Genomic DNA, 23,699 nt, shown 5'->3' with positions numbered 1-23,699 from the left:
ATACAAAGTTAAAAATGGCTTTAATTGTATTGTGACAGAGTTTTATTATATTAATAGTGGTGGCTACACTAATGATGGATTTGTAGTTTTCTTTGACATCATTGTTCAGTAGTACATAGTTTTCCTCACGTTTTTACTTTAGGCAGTTATCAGAGGAATTTGTTAAACATTTTTAATGATATAGCTCCTCTTTGTATAGCAAAAGATTCAATATGTTATTGATGATCAACTTTTACGCATATTAGCAATTACATTTTCAAAAATTCTATCATTAATAAAATTTCTATAATGCTCCAAGAAGCATAAGCTAAATGTTTTAAAATTGTCATGACAATCAACCGTTGTTTAAGTTTAAATATGCTACGTAAGAGCTTGCGTCTAGCCAATAAAAACTGCAGCGCGTCATCAAGACATGAATTTTTAGAACGAAGTTGAATTAAACTCGTTTACAGAACAGGCAATACGATGATTAAAAACGTTGTTTTATTAAAAAATATTTTGTAAAAATATTTTTTTATTAGTTATTGATTATCTTAAAGCAACTTTAAATCAATGAATATCTGCCATATTTGTAACAAAAATTTTTAAAATAGATCTACTTTACATGTGTAATGTCAGAGTTATTTAAATATTAATTTATTTTTGTCTAGATTATGTAATCAGTCGCATAAGTTATATAATTATTATCTAGCAACAGTATAAATACGCTCAATAAAATTATTTATACTTATTATCCAGTGTTATTTAAAACTTAAATATTAATAATACTGTCCAGTGTTGTCTCAAACTACAATAGTATTAGTACCTAGTATTCTTTCACACTAAAGTATTGGTTTTGAAACATTATACTCTTCAAATTACGAAATGAAAATAATGTAAATTGAAATAGAAATTAAAAATTAGAAAAAATGATTATATAAATTTTATTTTGTTTTCACATTTATATGGTATTTAGGCAATAGATATGAAACAGGTGATAGTTCGTTATTTTTTTACTATTTATTATCAATTTTCATACGTAAATCTTAATTTTTTATTTAAGCAAAAACTTTTAATGGGTTGAATAGAATAGGTAATATATAATCATAACTATATACAGTTCAAACATTTTACCTCAATTAAAATAGTTAAACAGTTTGACAAAAGATACATTGACATACAATTTTTCTAGCTATACTTATATACTTTATGGAAAAATTAACTTTTGTTAAGTAATATATAGTCTAATTTTTATTATTTATATAACCAGAAATATTGATAACTGTTTGTACAGATATTATAATTTCGTAAACAACGGAATCAAAAAATTTATACAAGGCGTTAAGCTAAATGTTTGCGTACAAACATATCTCTGGACGATCTCATAAGAAATCTTCTTTAAGATGGGCCGATAACACCTGGCCCTCTTTCCCCACCCCCTCCACCTCTACTTTTTTTGAAGTACTTTTTGTTATAGAAATTTCTAGATATAGAGGACTTTTTTAAAAAAATTGACGACTGTGCCCCGCCACTTCGAATCCCGTGTCGTCGGACCTGCTAAGTTCGGCAACGGTGCCGATAAGTAACGTATTACGGTATCTTTTTTATAAATAATAAACAAGTAAATAAATTTAAACCAGTTCATTTTTACTGATGTATCTAGAATCTAAAATGAGACTTCTTGTTTGGAGATTTGCACATCTACTCGATTCTTTCTCTACTTATAGGTGTTGAATCTGCAGTAATTGTAGAGTGATTTTACAGGTCACAAACGCGATATTATTGAGTTTTGATAATAATGCTATCTGAATATAGAGAAATTATATGGCTTACTCCTTTGAACTCTGGTTAATCTCCTATTTCCAGTAAATCAAAAGGATTTTTTACATTTAGCACATATGGCATTGTAAAAAGATTTCTTCCTTATATCAAATAATTAAAAAACTTGTTGAGTTTTAGGCTAAAGTATACTCATGAATATTATAGATAATTTCTAAACAATAAAGTGTTTCCAGGGTGACTGTGTAGTTATCAATCAACGGGAAAATATGTTACATGCTCAATATACAACAAGATAATGTGTAATTCAATCGTTTGAGTATGGCTACAACATCAGTGTTTAAAAAGTAGTGTTGTTGCTATAGAATATCTACTATTCCCAAAATAAGAGGGGTATATATTTCAGATATTCATAAATTTTGAGAGTTAAAAGATGAAAATTAAATTAATATGTAAATAGAAGTAAGTTTAGTAAAATTAATATTTTGGTAAAAAAAAAAATTTAATAATAATAGCTCTCATATTTCTCCAAAATTCCTGACTTTCTTTAAAAATAATCTCATTTGATAAATAAACATAAACATACCTAAACAAGGAGTTTGCACAAACTCCAAGTTTAGGTATTGAAAATATTATATCTAAAGTATGATAATATCATTTCAACGGCACTGTGCCCAAGAAAACCTTCATCAAGTTCTTCACGTTAATGATATTGTATAGCTCATCAAGTCAATAGTTAGAATTAATTCAGTTAAACTCTGTGGAAAACCAAGAACTATTCCTCCAAAAACCAACATCATGACACTTTGTTTGGCTGCAAAGTTCAAACAAACTTCAAACTTACAAATTCTTATTCAACTGTTTCTAAGCAAGGTTGTTAATGACGGCACAGTTGAAAGATGCCTTGCTAAAGACTTTTTTGAATCTAATCTTTGATCCTACTGTGCTGCATTATAGCAAGGTTTTTCTGAAAAAAATACTTTTAATAGTTTTAAATTTTTCGAAGAAAATGAGGAACGGCGGTTAAAATGTCTCATATTGTTAGACAGAGCGCAAGTTAGCAGTTTGCAGCACACAAAGTTGATATTTTACGGCCATTAAACTCACTCTTCAATCCCCGATTTGTTGCACTTTCTGTTGATCAATGGCCAGCAAGTAGATTTAGAGTGCAACCGCTAACAATGTTTGTGCCAAATGTGAGGACGCCTGTTCTGGAAACTATTTGGAAATTGTGTTAAACAACGTGGCTCATTATTTTCTAATTGAAATGTTTGGTGTTTTCATGTACGCTGGGAAGCTAACCATCAGGCAAATATTGTCTACATATGACTGTAACAAAATTCAATTTATGTTTTGGGGTTTAAATCCAACTTTACTAGCAGTTCTCAGAAAAGCTTAAATGACAGTGTAGCGTCATACAACAATTTTCGAATTATAGGAGTCTTTTTTTGTCTCTGTGTCGCAAAGAAGGGCGGCTTTTTTATAACTTTAAGGAGTCCGAAAAAAATCTTTACCATGTATATTGTTTTTGAAATAAAACTTTTTCCAATATTAAATGTGTCAAAATGCAGTATAAAAACCATTTTTTGCCATAACTTTTTGCTATAAAGCCAAAAATATTTGGCACTTTTAGCTATAACTGTTGGTTAACTGTAACTATTCAATATCAAAGACCTGCCTATAACTATTGTCATTACCAATACTTTAAAGAAAGAACTTAAGCAGATTTATTTTCGTTGTGCTTTTTTTATTATTTAGCATTTTGAATGGTGTTAAAAGATACAAACCCTTATAATATTTAACTATTAGTAAAGCATTTTTATATTTGCTACTGTAAAAAAAAAAACGTTAATAGTTTGTGCTAACAAAATTTCTTGCAAATTATTACAAGGAATTTTACGTTACTTCATATATTTGTAACGTAAATGTTACTTATTGCCTAACCTTTTGTGCAGCATTTATCCGAAAATTAGGGCCCCAACGTTCGAGTTTGTAAACAGGTAGTTGGTTGATAAAGGGTATGAGAATGACAAAAAAAATTACAATAGTATAAACTTAAATCAGATTTATGCATTAATTGTTCTGTAATTATTATTTTTGAAGAAAAATGTTAGAGATGAAAAATTATGGCTCAGTAAAGCTGGCACTTTTTCCCCAAATAGAGGAAATCTTTACTTGGTAAATGCAAAAAGATTGCTGTTATTATATTTTTCCAATGAACTTTGATCTACTTTGAAATATTTAAAAACTTTCAATTTTTTTAATTCTTTTTTTTGAACAGGTTGCCTAATCTATTTGGTCAAAATTGTTTTCAGGCTATATACGAGGGAGAGGGGAATGATTGCCCCGTCTAGCTCTTTACCCTCCCTCCTCCAAATGATTACTCTTGATTTAAAATTATTTTAACTTTTTTAGACGTCGAAAAAGTTTTTGTACATGACATGTTTTTGGAAAATGCAAACCTTTTCTGGAAAAATTTGTATTCATATAAATTCTTACCACAACCGTATGCTCTAATACCTTATTTGATTCTTAGTTATTTTTAGCGCCTTTTTAATAAAATATTTAACAATTTTAACGAAATCACATGATAAAATTTAGTAAAACTTGAGATATTGTAACTATGATTCGCTTTTAGTTAACATTCATAGTTTTGTTTACACGCCTATAATTTCGTACATTATTTATAGTTGTCTTACTTTCAAAACTTCAGAATTCAGTTTTATAATCATTGAATTGTAGTTAATGTTTAATAAGTTTTACAATATAATTAAAACTGCTAGCATAATTATTTACAAAACAAGTTAAAGTTGAAATTGTCAACAATATATTACATAAGTTTTTGATGTATCAAGTTAATAAAGATTATTTTGAATTATCTTTATTTTTTCTATTTTTTAATTTTGTTCTGCTGTTTATATATCTGAGACCATTGGATAATTTATGATAAGTGCAAAATTGGTTATTTTGTGTTAAGTATGCAGTTTTTTTATACTTTGTTTGATCTTTTATTTGGTCAAACTTTGATTGCTGTAGTTTTAAAAAAAACAATTTATTTTTATTAAAAATAATTTATTTTTCATTATTTCATGATATGGCAACAAATTAAATTTTAAATTCTTCACCTGCAAAATGTCATATTTCCACTTATTAAAAATTGACCAATGGCCACATATATATAGGTTTCAAATACATCTCATGCAAAAAGCTATAAAATTCAAAGTATATAAATAATAAAAAAACGGGTACTCAAACAAAATATTAGAGGTAAAATATAAATAGAACCTTTATAGCAAAATATAATATTTTGGTAAAAAAGCTGTGCATGAAGTATGTTTAGAAAATTACACAAAATTAAATACTCTCACCTTCCTTTGATACTTTTGATTTTCTATTTGAAGGAAAATTTAAAAGTGTCACAACGGTTTAGTTTGAAGTCTAAATATTTAATACTTATTTATTTAACTAATTAGTTAGCAAAACCATATTTGGATACGGAGTTAAAAACTCGACCCAAAAATGTTATAGGTTTTTGATTAACGTGATTGGCGGCTGCTGAATCTCTGTTATTAGTGACTTATATCCAAAAACGGGTTCTTTCCTGGTATATCTATTTGCCTCCTTAAAACTTTATTATTTTTTTGCGTCACTTTATAATCTTGATAGACTATTAGAAACTCGTCTTCGTTTCCACGTCAGTTTTTTGCATTTTAACAACAGTAGCATAGGAATCTCAAACTTTATTTCTTCAACTTATAAATAAATTAGAACACTTCGGCGAAATGAAATATAAATGAAAAATGAAATAGAAAGAAGAAACTTTTCAGAACGTAATTTTTGGTTTAAGGACTAACAGTTTGTTTAAATTGAAACAAAAGATCTTCCTATTTGTTTTTTGATTGATGAGATTTACAATAAGTTGTCTTGTTAGATTGTGACGTACATTAAATTTTTACAATTTCGCCAATAAGTTATTTTTAGTTCGTTGTACTTTTCCGTTAAAAAATTAAATTTCTCCGCTATCTTTTTTTCTGCTCGCAATTTTTTAAAACGATCTATAATTTCTTTTAAGATCTAAATCATATTTATTTCTGATGGTTACTTATATTCGTTGGATTTATTAAGCAATTTAATAACGCACTTATCACAAAGAAATTATTACTAAATACTGTTTGCAGAAGATTTGTGGTTAAAAACCGCAGTCAATACTTTTGTAAAAAACAATGGTGAACAACTTAAATAGCGATGATTTGATTTAAAAAAAATAATTATGTCAAAAGCAGGCTTTTGACATACTTATTTTTTAAAATTGATTTTTGTCTATACAAAAAAATAACATTAAAAAAACTTTGTCTACAGAAATAAAGTTAGCTGTTACACATTACTTTTTAAGTAGATCAGATTAATTAGCTGTCACTATACTTTTTAAGTGGATCACTCCCAGACAGCAGCCAATAATTTAAACTTGGAAAATCAACTGATTGTACAATTTTTCATAATATTTGTAAACCTTTTACTATTAACTTAATTAAAAAAAATTCATTTTACTCTCAAGGAAAAAAATAATAGAGATAATAAAGAGCTTTAAAAAATTATTTTTTAACAAGAGCTTTTTCACAAATAGTTATGGCAGTTGGTGGATGTTGCATTAGAATAAAGGTTCCTCATTAAAATTCAAGGGACAAAATAATCAGATAAAAATATCACTTCCAGTGACGGTTTCAGGACTTTTTGGTGTTTGAGATAGCTAACTTCCATACATGGAGCAAACTCCTAATATTTCTATGTTTATACTAATGTCAAATAATGAGGCTTTGCAAAAAATTGCGACGATTGGAGGCTAGATGAGTACTGAGCTATCAAGTATATGCGTTTAGAAGAAAAACAAACCTAATTATAAGTCTTTTATTTTTACGGGTCCGGTCAGCAAATAAGTTTTAACAATTGAAATAGTATAATCAAAAAAAATAGTTATTCTTTTAGGTTATTAATTTACCATAAAAAATATTTTATTTTAATAATGCCTACAATATAAAAATACAAAAACTATTAAAAAATTAAAACAATTATGTGACCATCAGGTCATCAATTACATTTTATAACTAAATTTACTGCAATGTTTTGTAATCTTTTCAAAAAATAATGTATATATATATATATATATATATATATATATATATATATATATATATGAGTGCAAGAGCTGAGAAAAGCTCTCCTAAAAAGAAACTTGGCGAGTCATACAAGCTGCTCCTCTAACAGATTCTTATGAGAGCTTTTAGTTATTGATCGAGCTATTTGTTTATTCATCAGAAAATTTTTATGTGAAATAAAAAAATTTGGTTTACACTTGTTGCAAGTATATGATTTTAACGTTAATCTTACAAGAAAAAACAAACGTCATTTATAGCGCCATATAGAGAAAAAATTTATTAAATAAGTGTTTTCTTTATGTTTTTACACTGCTATCCATTTATTTACTAACAACATTACTTATTTGATAAAAATTTTGACCAAGAGCTTTAGAGTTTTTACTAATAATAATAAATGATTTGTATTTTCTTCTTGTAATATAATTCAGGCATTTTAAGAATTATTGTAACATTAAATAAATTCCATAATAAAAGTGTTTAATATATTAAAGTAAATAATATTAAAATAAATTTATTATGCAATTATTTAGAGTGGAATAGTTTTAAAACTGATCAGTTAAAAAATTATATTTATCAGTAAGTCCAATCTAATCATAAACATTTGCATTTCAATAAGGGCTCTTTTTTAATTTTTTTGCAATCACCGCACCTTTCACAAAGCATTGCAGTTCATTATGCAAACATCTTAAATTTATTTTTAAAAATGGCTATACGTTTTTATTTTATCAAGAATATTTTTTTTTAATTTTCTTTATTCTAATTTACTCACAATAATGCTGCAAGCAACCATTATTAAGTTTGGAGTAACTAGAAAAAAAAAGAATAGAGTAAGAAATAAATAGACTAGAAAAGAAAAAAAGACACAATTTTACGCCAATGGGAAAGAGGCTCAAGCTTAGCAGATAGAGTGTGTCCACCTACATTTACCATGCGTTTTTAGACCGTATGTTTAAAGAGGGTACCATTAGAAAAACCAGCACAAAATAACAGCAGTATTCCTTAATGGGATGAATAAGAAATTTGTAGAGATAGAGAATGGAATCAGGAGTCAAAAAATGATGAAAACAATAAAGAGACGCAACCGTAGCGGATGCTAACTTAGCGATTGATTTTATATTTGGTTTCCATGAAAGGTCAGTAGCATTTTTTTATTTATTTATTTCAACATTTTCACTTCCAACGAGGCTACAAGCAACTACTATTAGAATTGGAAGTTACTGTATGAAAAATTATGATGAAGTTTATAGGGCAAAATAACAATTAACAGAGTTATTGAAAGATTTCATATTTTGAAAATCAGAAAAATAAGACAAAAAGAGCAATTTCCAAAGAACTGATGTTCAAGGACAAAAACTATGAGAGTTTTTGGAGCACTTAGGAACAGTAAAAGTAAAAAGGATGAGACTTATTTGAACGAGAATTCTTTTTAGTATAAGGAACCCAAGACGATAGCTCATTAGAGCAGTGATCATTATAGTATTTGTAAAAAAGATAAAGAAAAGCAACATTACGACAATGTAGCAATGGTTAAAGGCTGGCTGCATGAGCAGGTCTAACTATGTTTAAAATACGCTAACGCACCTTGTCTAAATTTGATACTCGGTTTCCAAGAAAGATTGTAAAAAGTAAGTAAGAGTTAAGCTTATAAGATGAAAGGTAGATGACTCATCAAGTACATTACTTTTCAAAATATAGGAAGATCTAGATTATTGGGATTAGCTGAAAAATTGAGTGTTATCTGAGTTGATGTTCACCAGCCAATAAGAGCCCTGCAGTAGCATAAGTAAGATCTTTTTCAATTTCAAATGCCCCCTCCATGCAATCAAAGAGCGTTGGCTTTTTATCAAGACAACAATAAATGGTAGTATCATCAGCAAACAATGCCACCCTAGATGTAAGAATATTTAGAAGATTGTTGTTAAATTAAAAATAGTATAGAGCCAATGATAGAACCTTGAGGAACTCCTTAAGGTACTGGATATGAAGAAAAGTGCTGTCCATCGAGGAAAACTTTTATACTACACTTGGTAAAGAAAAATTCAATAGTCTTAAAGATGTTAACTGATACACTGTATGAAGAAAGATTATGGAAAGGACCACCACGCAAAACTTTATCTTTAGTTTTAGAATTGTTGAGAGCGATAGCCTTAGCCTCTCTATATTTATCTAATGCACAATAAAACGTGTCAGTTATTACGGTTAACAAATTAGCCGTAGAATTAGAATCCATATCGATGATCTGAAAGTAAGTTATTAGATTCAAGATGAGAGATTAAGTGTTTGATAATTAAATACACAAAAACCATGCTTATGATAGTAAGAAGACTAATGGGACGTTAGTTAAACAAACCAGATGGCTTTTCAGTTTTTTTAATAATAAGGATAACATTTTCCACTTTCCAGCAGGTTGGAAAACAAGGTTCTGATATCACTTGTTGCTGGAAAGTGGCATTTGTTATCCTTATTTTTTAAAAAACTGGAAAGCAGTCTAACTCGTCTAATTAACGTCCTATCAGTCTTCTTACTATCATAAGCTAGTTTTTTTTGTATTTAATTAAATAGTTTTGAAGGTATAGATAACAGCTAAGGATAACACTTCGACAAGACTATAACAGGAATGTAGTCCGGACCACAAGTTGTCGAAGAGCCTAAGCTAGAAATCACTTTTGACAAAAAAGCTGGAGTCGCACGATGGTCAAGCAATGAATTAACCTGTTTGTCAGCTAAATCGAGTAGAACGCGATAATTGGATATAAGAAGTGATATTGATGTGAAGTTCTTAGCAAATAATTCAGCGTTGTCTTTAGGTGAGGTGACAATATCTGGACCTTACAAGAGAGGTGGAATATGCTTATGTATAGATACTGTTTAAGGTTCTCCAGAAGTCACGAGAGCCTAAATTTTGAGATTAAATATGAGTTTTCGTGACCTGAGAATAGAGGACTTTCGCATTAGACAAAAACTTTTTTACAATAGTTTCTAGCTCTAGTAAACAGACGTCTAATTTTTGGAAATTTTTTATGCTTATAGGTATAAAAGTAGTGGTTACGATTGGAAATCGCAGCAGCGCAATGAGAGAAAAACCGAGGAGAAGAGCGCGGCTTGACTTGGAATCGACAAGAGGGAATAAAAGAATTCAAACTTTTTTTTTAACTTTCTTTTTCAAACTGATCATTAACTATTTTAAAAAGTGTTTAATATCTCTGTGAGAACAAAAAAGATTAGAGTCATCAGCAAACAAAATTAGGTCTAAAAAATATGTTACTAAGAATAAGTTGTTTATGTACAATAGAAATAAGATTGGTCCTAAAATATAGCCCAGAGGCACCCCGCAAGCTATGAAATATGGAATCGTGTTATTTTGATCATGTATGATCAAAGTAACACGATTCCATATTTTACACTTTTCAAAACTTTTTTTTCTATAGAAAAAAAAGTAGAAAAAATAGTTCTATTGGAATTTCTATAAAAATTAACAGAGATTCTATAAAAATTCTATAGAATTCTATAGAACTTCTATAGACCATATGTTCCAAAAGTTTATAGAAATTCTATAAAACTTTTTTTTCCTGGGTATAAAATAACTTATATTATAAAGTCAACAAGCTGATCTCAACCACCAACCAAAAAAAATTAACCATTTGTTTTTTATAAGCAAAAAAGTTAATCTGAAACTAAAACTTTCTTTATTTTGTTCGAAAAAAAAATTTTTACACGAAAAAAATACACTTTTGAGAGAGCCGTAAAAGACTCTCGTAAACCATTTTAGGGGAGTTATAGCGATATATATATATATATATATATATATATATATATATATATATATATATATATATATATATATATATATATATATATATATAAATATATATATATATATATTTATATATATATTTATATATATATATATATATATATATTTATATATATATATATATATTTATATATATAAAATATATAAGCGTATTCAACAAATAGAGTGCTCAATGTTCTTAATAAACAGAGCAATAATAAATAAGTAAAAACACTTATCTAGTTTTTATTCTTCAACAGCTTGTTTCTCCATTGATAGGTTCATCAGGAAGAATGCCTAAACATTAAAAAATTCAAATAATAAAAAAAAAGGTTTCCCAAGTAGTTAAGAATTGTAGTAAATACTTATGCAATAACTTTTGCTATCTTGCATCCAGGAAGTTGCATCGACTACATTAGAAAATTAAAAAATAATGAAAAATTTATTTAGAATTAGGATTATATATATATATATATATATATATATATATATATACATATATATATATATATATATATATATATATATATATATATGTAAATATATATATATATATATATATACGTAAGTGTATATATATGAATAAAGAAAATATATTTATATTATCATTTATAATATTGTATACTAAAAATTACTCAATAGATATACTAGAGCTATATAGTATATATGATACTGTTACCTGCAGTACCAGGAATTAGCTAAATGAGTTTCATGTGTGCTAACACATGAAACTCAGAGTTTCAAAATTAAATTATAATATAAACATTAGCATTTAGCAAATTCCTGGTACTGCGGGTAACAGTAAAATATATACTATATATATATATATATATATATATATATATATATATATATATATATATATATATATATATATATATATATATATATATATATATATATATATATATATATATATATATATATATATATATATATATATATATATATAAATATATAAATATAAATATTTATATATATATATATATATATATATATATATATATATATATATATATATATATATATATATATATATATATATATATATATATATATATATATATATATGTATAAGACATGTACCAGAAAAAATCTGCGCTTGTTTTCATGTGGTGTTTACGGAGACCGTGCATTATTTTAAATAGGTAACTGTTTTAAAATGTCATTGTATTAGTGTTATTCAAAATTTAAACAACTCTGTTATCAAACAATAAGTTTTAATTGAAATATCATCAAATCAAGATAAGAAGCGAGAAATTATTTTGCATTTTCTCGTTGAAATTTAAGACAAGTGCTTCCAATTTAAGACAAGTGCTTCCAATATACAAAGATTGAAGAGAAATTGTGGCTATATATCTTATAATAAGTAAAAAGTTCCTCGTCGTGAAGAAAAGCAAGAAAATGTCGCAGTTCGTTGTTCAAAGCTGCTCTATAAAAATTTATGTGCCAAAAAATCTTGTTTGGTTATTGACGATGAAACTTATTGTGCTGCATATTTCCGATCTCTTCGTGGACACCAATATTATTCAGCAACTAACTGTAAGAAACTGAATTCCAATCATAAATTCATTGGAATGCAAAAACTCGCTAAAAAATTCTAGTTTGGCAAACAAATTGTGAATGTGATGAAAGTAGTTCTTGATTTGTGACTACGGGAACAATTAACACCAAAATATACATAAAAGAATGCCTCAAAAAACGCCTTTTGCAGTTTTTAAGAACACACACGGCCATTCCGTTGTTTTGGCCCAATTTATCATCATGTCACTACTCTGGGACAACTTTAAACTGGCTTAGAGAACATAAAGTAGATTTTGTTGAAAAACACTGCCATCCACTAAATTGTCCCGAACTATGTCCTATCAAAAGATATTGGACTCTTGTTAAAAGAAAACTAACGTTCAATGTAAAAGACGCTAAAAACATTACAGACTTCAAAAATAAATGGATTAGAGCTACCAAGAAAGCCCAGCCAAAGACTGTGTAAAAGCTGATGTCGAGTGTAAAATGCAAAGTGAGCGAGTTCTCATGTACAAAATTTCACAAAATTTCTTAAATGAAATTTAAGAATATTGATATATGTACTTTCAAAATGTCCGCGCAGATTATCTCTGGTACATGTCTTATATATATATATATATATATATATATATATATATATATATATATATATATATATATATATATATATATATATGAATATATATATTTATATATGAATATATATATATATATATATATATATATATATATATATGTATATATATATATATATGTATATATATATATATATATATATATATATATATATATATATATATATATATATATATATATATATATATATATATATATATATATATATATATTAGGGTTGTCCAAAAATCATTGTTTCACTCAGAGTCACCGAACTAGAAGTTTTTCTTATAATACTATTATTTAAATGTCTGAAAGAATTTTTACTATTTTTAATCCTGAGAAAGCGTTCCATAGGTCATAAAAGCCTCTAAGCATACGCTTTAATTTTTGAGTATAATGTTATTAACTTTTTATTTATGTTTTTAGAGTTACAATAGGCTTAGGAACATTATTTAAAAAAGATTTTGACATGTTTTCAGTTGCTTCCAGTTGTATTGCTCAAAGCTTAGCACTGTTTTCAAATAAATTTTGACATTCAGTTTTTAATACATTGAAAAAAATGTAGACTCAAAGTTATAAGGAACGTTAACGGTCACTTTTACAGAGAAGTTATGAAAATAAAATGTCTGATGAACCCAAAGAAAGTTAATTTCTTCAGGATAAGACTAGAGTCATAACTAGTGATACCCCTAAAAGAAGTACTAGAACACCTAGCTTACATAAAGCAACACAGAGTTGCATGAACAATCACATGAACGTTTGGAATGAATAGCAGAGTTTGATAAAAAATAAAAGAGCTCTTACCTTGGCAACAGGAGAGCAATCTTTATTAAACAATTAGTTTGCCTTTTTGACATTATTGCACCAAACACCATTGATAAAATAAAAAAATTAAGATTTTTGTTAGACAGAAAAAAACAAGATGATGTTGATTTCTATTTGGATAAACAAGAGGAGAAGAGAGCATGCATAAAAAGTCATGATAAAATACTTGAACACAAAGTTAAATAAAAAGTTGCTAGACAAGTACGTAAATCAAGAATTACAAAAAGTGAACAGTGTACTTTAGAAATGTTAAGAGAAGAACAGATTGAAGGAGTTGTGGCTTTTCTAGTATACGATTCATAGACAGTGACACAATTAAACAAAGAAAATGACCAAATCAAAATTGATCCTTGCATTAAAACAAATTTGCAACTAGTAGAAGAAGAAATAAATCATGATGATTATCTAACTCTTAAACTACATAAGAAAATAATGCAATGTGACCAGATAACCGATGCTACTAATTGTCTCAAGCATTCAAACAATCAATCAGCAACAATTATATCTGTAGTAAAAAAAGCTGCAGGAGATATTCTTTAAGATATTAATATTTCAAAATCTACGATTTGTCAAAAAAAATGTTTAATTATCAACAGATTGCAGAAAGTGTTACGGAAACAATGAAAGAGAACCCTTCCAAACATGGTGTATTGTGTCGGAATGGCAAACTTTTATAAGATATGCTGGGAGACTTTTTGGAGCTTGTTGTAATTCTCCTTTATAGGGCTTGGGATCACAAGGATAAAAAAACTACTAGGTATCTTGTCTCTAGCCAACTCACAACGAGCAACTCTTGATCTGCTAGAAATTTGAAATCTGTCAGGCGGAGTTGTACCTCTAGTATTAACATAATATCCAGCAATAGTGGTTTACATAAGGTGGAACTAAGCTAGTTAAAGATATTAGATGCTGTTGATATTGCTGATGTTGTGTTTAAGAAGCTCTATAATCATCTGAGGTACTTGTAAGAAATGTTCTTGTTTGCTTTGTTTAATAAACATTCTTTGACGACAAATCCACTAAAGAGAGAAATGGTAGACAACTTGCTTTTGACTCCAATACCAGAAAACTTTCACCTTTATCACACAATTTTTTGTTACATTTGGCCACAACATTAACTAAAATGGTATTAGTTTTTGTAAAATAGAATTTTAAATTCAACATTAACATGAGTTTTTTATATAAAAATATTTTAATGTTAAATATATGACTTCAAATCTATTGTTATATGTATAAAATTATACCACTTTATCATGTAAAAGTTTTGTATTTTTAACCGAAAAGAGGGCCACATGTTCAGAGGTTTTGAGGGACCTCAGTATCACCAAAAATCTGAACAAAAATTTTTTATATATTATTATCATTACTATAATTATTATTACATAAATATACAGTATCGGACAAAATGAGTGCAACCAAATAACGCTAATTTAGTTTCTTTAAATAAAAGTGCTGCATTTTTTCAATTTAGAGAAATAACTATGTAACTGTTTAGAGACAAAGTTCTTCAAGTTTTAATCATCTCAAAGTTGATTATTTGTGCACAAAAATTAATAAATTAATCAAAAGTATTAAAAAAAATTGATTTCCTTCTGGTCAAAACAAGTGCAATTCGATAAAATTTTGACAAAACTGTATTTTACTATCAATATTTCGTGACGAATCCTTTGTTGCCGATCACAGCCTTGCATCTTTGAGGCATAGATTCGATCAGGTGTTCAATGAAACTTTATGGAATCGCTGCCGAGGCCTTTTGGATTTGTTCAAACAGTTGATCCTTATTACGAACACCTTCACGATTAATTCTGTGGTTGACGATCTCCCACAGGTTCTCGATAGGGTTGAGATCCGGAGATTGAGGTGGCCAATCCATCAACGATAGGTGGTTGTCTTGGAACCACTGCTTGACTACTTTTGCAGTGTGTTTCGGATCGTTGTCTTGGCATTGCCCATTTTATTGGCATATTCCATTCAGCATGAGGTAACATAACATCTTTCAGGATATTTTTATACATGAAACAGTCCAATATTCCATCGTTTCAATGTATTGGACCTAGACTGTTAACAAAAAAGCACCCCCAGACCATTACATTGCCTCCACCATGCTTCACGGTCTTATGGCAGTAAAGTAAATCGAGGCGTTTTTCGGCCGGTCGACGTACACGGTAAATGCCATCGCTCCCAATGATGTTGAACTTCAATTCATCTCTGAGCAGGACAGTTCGCCATTTCTGCACATTCCAGTCAATATGAGATATAGCAAACAGGAGTCTTTTCTTCTGGTTTTTTAGAGAAATCAGCGGTTTCTTTGCAGAGCGTCGAGAAAACAATCCGGCTTCAACAGCACGTCGTCTGATTGTTTGGTCCGATACAGGTAGCTCTAATTGGTTTTGTATCTCGACTGATGATATCCAGGGATCCTTCTTGACGGATCTGACGATCATAGAAACCTCTCTAGAAGTGGTGGAACGCGGTCTTCCACCTTTGTTATCTACTGCCAACTTCCCCGTTGAACGATATTTGGAACATAGCCTTGATACGGCCCATTTTTTCACGCGATATTTATCTCAAATACTTTTTTGTGACATTCCACTTACGTAATTGCAAATAATTTTCTCTCTTAGTTCCAATCCAAGACTGTCGGGAGCCATTTTTGCACTTGAAGTCATAAAAATGATAAAAATAAATAATCACGCTTCTCAAGGCCTAGGTTGTGTTAACCTTAACACAAGGTCTAGGTTGGATGTGGACTGTATTGATGTAATGAAACACTTGTTGTATTTCATTTCTTGTATTGATGTTCTTCGATAAAACACTTTGATAAAACTCACTTCGATAAACTGTCTTGATAAGACTGACTGATTGACTTCCATATACTGACTGAATTACATGTCGATTTACAGTCTCTTATATAGTAAAATGAACCTGTGTGAACCTGTTCTGGAAGATTCTAGATGCTTCTTTTCGATGCTTCTAGAAGCTTCTGGATGCGTCTGGATGCTTCTGAATGTTTCTGGATATTTCTGGATGCTTCCAGATGCTTCTTCTGGAAACTTCTGGAAGCTTCTGCATGCTTCTGGAAACTTCTGGAAACTTCTGGATACTTCGTTTAATTATTAAAAAACTTCCGTGACGTTGACACGGACCAGACTTAAGAAAATGAAACAAACCAAAAAAGTTGCACTTGTATTGTCCGCTGCAAAATGGCACTTGTCAACCAAATTCTGCCTGTGTGCTTTCACCTGTCAGCAGATTGCTTATGTCATGGTATGCTATGACTCCAGACTCCTGAACTGTTTGCTGTGGTAGTATAGTTCGTTTCGTTTTTAAGACCTGTAAAATTAGGAGCACTTTTTAGCATTGTTCGATATTGGTTGCAAATGTTTTGTCCAATACTGTATATACATATATATATATATATATATATATATATATATATATATATATATATATATATATATATATATTATATATATATATATATATATATATATATATATATATATATATATATATATATATATATATATATGTATATATATATATATATGTATATATATATATATATATATATGTATATATATATATATATATGTATATATATATATATATGTTTGTGTGTATATATATATAAGTAAACACATAATGATTGTACTTATATATATATAAGTACACACATAATGATTGTTATAATGATTATGACTTTTGTTTTTCAGATTTTAAAATCAATATGCATTGTTGCTTTTTGTTTCAGTTCCATAAAACAAGGTACTTAATTAATTTGAAAAGTATTATTGGTACGATGAAAACATCTTAGTAAAATAATTTAGTTAAGTTCAGTAAACCAGTAATTTATTTCATTTTTGTGATACACTCATTTAAAAACTTATAGCGCCCTATAATATCTTATATTTTTAAAAAATATAATCAACACAAATTTTTTAGATAGTATGAGTCCTAAAGTATCAAAACATGTAAAGCTTTACAACATGCTTTTAAGAACTTTTTTTTTCTATTGAAATTCATACCAAACAAGGCTGCAAGCATCCACTATTAAGTTAGGAGTTACTAGAAAGTAAAGATTTATAGAGCAAGAAAATGATTCACAGAAGACTTGAAAAGTTTTAAGTTGCGTAAATCAGGAAAACATGAAGATGGGAGAGATCCAAAGGGTTGAAGTGCGAGAAAAAAAACTAAGCAAATAAAAGTTTTTACTGCATGCAGAGACAGATACAGTAAAAGGATGAGTCTTTATCTCTCCTTTTTGAGCTATATGATGAGTCAAGCAAGAATAAGTTATGGTTGATGGAATCATAGTTAATGGCCCCTTTGAGCAACAACCATGAAAGCATTTATAGAAAAGAGACCAAAATTCAGCTTTATGACTATGGTACCGAGACTCACACTTGGCAGAACAGATCCAACTACGTTTACAATGCGTTTTTGGACTAGGTCTAGAGGAGAAAGAATATCATTAAAAGAACCAGCCCAAATATGACAACCATATTTCATACAGGTGTGAATAAGAGATTTGTAGAGGAAGAGAATGGATTGAGGATTTTAAAAATATCAAGCTTAACAAAGAGAGACAACCTTAGATGATGCTAAATTAACAAGCGATTATATATATGGTGTCGATAAATGATCAGTAGTGATGGATAATCCAAAAAGATATAAAAAATGGTATTAAAAGAAAGATTTGCATTCATCAATATAGGAATGTTGACATTATAGGGATGGCAGTCGTTTGAGAAATAAACAACTCACTATTTTTGGAGTTAAAGTTTACAGTCACTGCAAGCCCCAATCTGTTGTAGAAGTGTGGTCAGACTCAAAATCAGCTGCCTGTTCTAAGCAATCAAAAAGAGAAGAATTTTTGTCAAGACTTGAGTATAAAGTTTATTTATCAGCAAATAGAGCATTCTAGATGTAAGATTATCAGGAAGATCATTAATGTAGATAAGAGATAAATCAGGATCAAGGATAGAACTTTGAGGTACCCCAGAAGTTACTGGAAATGAAGAAATGTGTCGGCCTTTGAGAATGATTTTATCAAAACGGTTAGAAACAAATAATTTAATTATCTCAAAACTTTCCCAGATACACCATAAAAAGCAAGTTTATGGTGAAGATTAACATGCCAATCTTTGTCAAAAGCTTTAGATATGTCAGGAGCAATAGCCCTAGCCTTTCCGCCTCCATCAATGAACGATAAAACCTTTTAGTTACCGCAGTTTTCTGGAGAACAAGAGGATCAAAAAATGTACTGATATTGTGACAGTAAGTTATTTGATTAAAGAGGGGGTGTTAAAAACTTGTTGATCAAAGACATTGCTAAAAACAAATAGGCAGCTGATCGAATAATAGATGGCGGGATTAGAATCTTTTCCAGAGTTATTAAAAATTGAAACTTCATATTGCATTTTCTAGCAGGTAGGAAACAAGACTCAGTTAACTTACTTTTAAATAATTTAGAGAGATTTGAAGAGAGTTCTGGAGAACACTTTTGTAAGACTATGACAGCAATGTTGTCTGGATCACAGGCCGCAGAAGTGTTTAATTAAAATATGAGCTTAGCTGTGGAAGCTAGAGTTCATTGTAGATGGTTAGAAAGAGTCTTTATACGTAAATATTCGGTTATCTTTCTTAAACAGTTTAAATTTATTTTGCATATACAAATTATTTATTTGATTGTTAATAAAATTAACATTAAAAGTTAAATATGTTAACAATTAGGCAGAGCCGCCCAGAGCCGTCACGCCGCCTGGGACAGCAATTTAAATGATATTTATTACTTTTTTTTTTATTTATTGTTAAATGAAGATTAAATCAAAATTTCTTTTCAAGCCTGTCGACTTTTGTCTAGTCTCTTTTGAATTTTCAGCTAAATTGGACCAAAATTTTTTTTAAACTAATCTAATTTTTATAATGCTGTTTGTGTATATATTTTAGCTTTTCCAAGTTGCAACGACACTTTACCTCAACTAGTTTGTAATGGTTGCGCAGTTCTTAATTGGGGTCAATTTTGTCAGAAAACCTGCAATAATTGTACAAATGTTAAGTTGATATATATTATTGATACAAATTCTGTTTGAATTGATTTTAATGTTTTAAATTTAATACTTTTGTTGTATTTTGTTTTAATATACTTTATTTATAGTATTTGTAAATACTTTAAATTACGTGTATACTTTTTCTTTAGGTAGTGCTCAATCTTGTAAGTACTTTTAAAAATTTATTTGAACTAATTTGTTTGTTATTTATTTTAGACGTTTAAACATAATGATTAGGGTTCTAAAACCAAGAGATTTCTATGCTATTTTTCATTTTAATATCAACAAAATAAATTATTTTTAATTTTACATAGCTCAAATTTTATGTTCAAACTTTATTTATATTCATAAATAAAGTTTATATCTCATTTTGTAAAATACGGTTTTTATTGTTTATTTAGATGTGAGCAATTTTGGTCAGCCTCTATCTGGTAATTAAGTATTTGCTATTTAATAAAATAAGTTCAAAAAAAATGTATTGTTGAGCATAATTATGCAGATTTTAGCTACGTTTCAGAAAGAAACGTAGCTAAAATCTGAAATTTTTTCCAATATTAACTTATTTGTTTTTTTGTTGTCTTTTTTTATGTGTCCAGTTCGTACTATTAACACAATTTTTATTTCAATTTTTTTCTAACCATTATTACTTGAGTAGGGCAGTTTAAGACCTAAAACTCTGTTTATTAAACTTTGTAATTTTTTGTGTTTATATTTGATTTTTCGATACAGTTTCAAATAAATATATCTTAAAATGTTTGACTAACACTTGACTAAATTGCAAATTTGTTTGCAATTGTTTCATTTAGAAAAAAAATTTTTTTTTTTTTTTTGCATTGTGAACAAGGATGCGAAGTCGGAACTTTTAGTCTGGAGTCTGGGATTCCCTATTTTTACCTAGGGCCCAGAGTCCTGCCGTCAAAAAAACTGTTGGGACTCCGGAACTCCGGGACTTTACTGCAGTCGTAGTCCGGTGGTTAGCATTCTACCTCAGAACCAAGAAGTCCGAGGTTCGACGCCTGCATTGATGCCAAAGCTTTCTATCGAACTACCACATTTACACCTTAAGTTAACAATTTCGTTTAATAATATATATTAGTAGTAATACCTTCAACCTAAAGGAAATTTAAATGTTACTTTTTGAGCAAAGAAATGAAATCAAGTACAAGTTATATTTTTTACAACAGAATTGAAAATTCGTAAAGTCTACTCTAGCAATTCAGGGACTATTTCATCCCTGAAAACTCTGGTTAATTGACCCAAAAATAATTAAAGAAAAAAAACTCTGGACTAAAAATTAATTGGACTTCACATCCCTGATTGTTAAGTTAAGTTCCTGTTGCCAATTTTAAGTTGAGATTTATCTACTAATTGATGAAGGAGTGGATTTTAAAGATAATTATATTTTCAATATAAGCTGCGTAATGCACTGCGTTTATGTTTGTTAACTTTTTAATTTGATGTTAAAGTAAAATAAGAATTTAGTTAAATTTAAAATTTTACTTACACTTAAGTAAGTTTTTATGAAAAAATAAATTACGTAAATAATTTTAAACGTTCAAATTCAATTTATATTTCAGTAAAAGTAATTAACTTTTAATTTTTAATGTATTTTTTTACTTTTAAAAGTAAGTTTTGTAAAAGTAGATAATATCAAAAAATAATTTTCTTTTACATGGAAAAGTAAGTCACACGAAAAAGCATGGAAATATAAAAGTTATTTTCTTTTTAAAATTGCATTACATAATAAAATAGTTCCTTTAAATTTACATATAAAGGTAACTTATTTTAAAAAAAATCTTTTAATGTAATTGAAAAAAAAAAAAATTGAATTACATAAAAGTAATATTTTATCAAATGCAAATTAAATTTACAAATAAAATTATGTTTCTTAAGAGGGATTTTTAAACTTATATGCTATTAAAAATAAATTATATAAAATAAAACTTAAATTACATAAGCTTACATTTAAAATCGTTTATATACACTTAAAATTTTAATGAATATACTAATTATGTGGTTGCAGAAAATGCAAATTAGAAATAAAAAAGATTATAAAGAGAAAAATATTGTTTAAAAAATCGATGGAAATAAATAACATTTACTAATATTGCGCTTTTTAAGATATTATATATATATTATGTTAGACTAAAATCGTTAAATAATTAACATATTTATAGCAACTTTAATTATGCCTAATATGTTATATTTTATTGTCAAACTTTTGCTTTTAATTGAAAATATATAGTTTTTACAGCTACATCTTGCTTTTAAACTCAGATATTTTGAAGCTTATATATGTTTGCTTTAATAACTTCATTAATATGGCTGCTACTAGGCGCTACTTTGGTTTTGTTTCACATTTGAACTCTTATACCTAACAAAAAATATGTAATTCTGCTCAAAAATTTTTATTTGCGCAAAATTTTAAAAACCGCGGAAAACATACAATACGGTCTTACTCATACTAAACTTAGTACTGAACAACAATCTATTTTCAAACTCGTTTTTCTTAATTAAAACGTCTTTTTCCTTCTCCTTTCTAAGACTCTTTTTGGATTTATATTCCATAAACGGATCCTCGACTATAATAAGATTTTCAATAGGATGCACAATTTTCAGTTTTTCTTTTTCCAAGCGTCTCGCATCGTCAAAGGCGCTTTCATTTTCGTGTTGTATATTTTTTATTTTATTTTTTACTTCTTCCGGTAAACTCAAGTTAAGTTGGCGTTCTAAAGTAATAGTAGAATTATTTTTATTCAAGGAATAAATTGAACTTTTTACCTCTCCTCTTGGTGTTGTCGAATTTGGTGTTGCCTTTTGTGATGGTGGAGTGAAAAGAAATACGGGTGCTTTGCCTTTCTTATTGATAAGACTCTGACCGAACGTGAAATCAATTGGATTCTCGACTGTAGTTATATTTTTTATTTCATGGTTGTTAGTTGGTGGAACACATGCATTTCTTGGTACATGTCTGCTTTGGCAGTTATTACAATAAAATTCTTTTCCAGCAAAGTTTAGATTAATTTTCATTCCATTGATTTCGATATTATGTGGTAAATATTTTACCAATGTGTTGAGCTTAACTCTAAAAAGTCTCCGACCATCCTCGATAGTTCGGTCAAAGTCGTAAGTTGTATGTTTGATTGAGTAAATTGTATCTGTGTAAGGAGCAAGTTTATCGGAAAGTTCAGCATCGGTGACAGTTGGATCGCACTTAATTGTTATTAAAAAACCTTGTTCTTCTCTTCGCTTGAAAACAACGGGTTTCTCGCATTCATTGATTTCAATCTGCTCCATCGAAAGGTTAGTCGCGTCATTGATTGATTTAAGAACTGTTATCCACCTACCATCTCTGTGGTAAGTAATATTTTCAATTTTGCTCCTTCCAATCTTTGCTGCTATTTTCTCGCTGTATTTTGAATTGTTGACTTTTGAATAATCCAAACGGGGTCGGAATTCAAGTACACGAAAAATAAAAAAATAAGAATTAAAATTGATATAAAAATATACATAATATTATGAAATATATTACAAAAGCTGTGTATGTGAGTAATTTATTAGTTAGCCTAGAGATATATGGAGCAGATTAGTATAGTTATCTGCTCCATATATCTCTAGGCTAACTAATAAATTACTCACATACACAGCTTCTGTAATATATTTCATAATATTATGTATATTTTTATATCAATTTTAATTCTTATTTTCTTTTTTTTATTTTATTATTTTTTAATACACAAATAATACACATTAACACATAAAAAATATTTTAAACAACATTAAACATATAACTATTTCACAATTATTAGCCAACTAAAAACAAATTAATAATATTATTAACCTAACTACTAATCAATTTCCGTCCCGTAACGATCTAAAATACAAATATAAACCGTAACGTCCACTAAACAAATCGTAGCAAAATTAAACTTTTACTACTTGCCTGATGATTGTGATAACACATGAAACTCAGAG

General features: G+C 28.3%; 1 protein-coding gene and 1 long non-coding RNA gene across 2 annotated transcripts in view; both read left to right on the top strand.

The window, feature by feature from the left end:
* Nucleotides 1-818: 818 nt before the first annotated feature.
* LOC136087613 (uncharacterized) lies at nt 819-19,760 on the top strand. The gene is made up of 3 exons (XR_010641931.1): nt 819-973; nt 17,388-17,439; nt 19,624-19,760. It is a non-coding gene; the product is annotated as an uncharacterized LOC136087613 (long non-coding RNA).
* Nucleotides 19,761-19,878: 118 nt separating this feature from the next.
* Nucleotides 19,879-23,699, top strand: part of LOC105846263 (phosphatidylinositol phosphatase PTPRQ) — a 173,623-nt gene continuing 169,802 nt past the window's right edge. Inside the window, exons 1-2 of the mRNA XM_065810927.1 lie at nt 19,879-19,888; nt 20,126-20,155. The gene's annotated coding sequence lies outside the window, so the exon portion shown is untranslated. The remainder of the gene's footprint in view (nt 19,889-20,125; nt 20,156-23,699) is intronic.

Source organism: Hydra vulgaris, chromosome 11, assembly GCF_038396675.1.
Source record: "Hydra vulgaris chromosome 11, alternate assembly HydraT2T_AEP".
Classification (NCBI taxonomy): domain Eukaryota; kingdom Metazoa; phylum Cnidaria; class Hydrozoa; order Anthoathecata; family Hydridae; genus Hydra; species Hydra vulgaris.
Note: the sequence above shows the minus strand (reverse complement) of the source record. Positions and strands in the feature narration are given on the sequence as shown.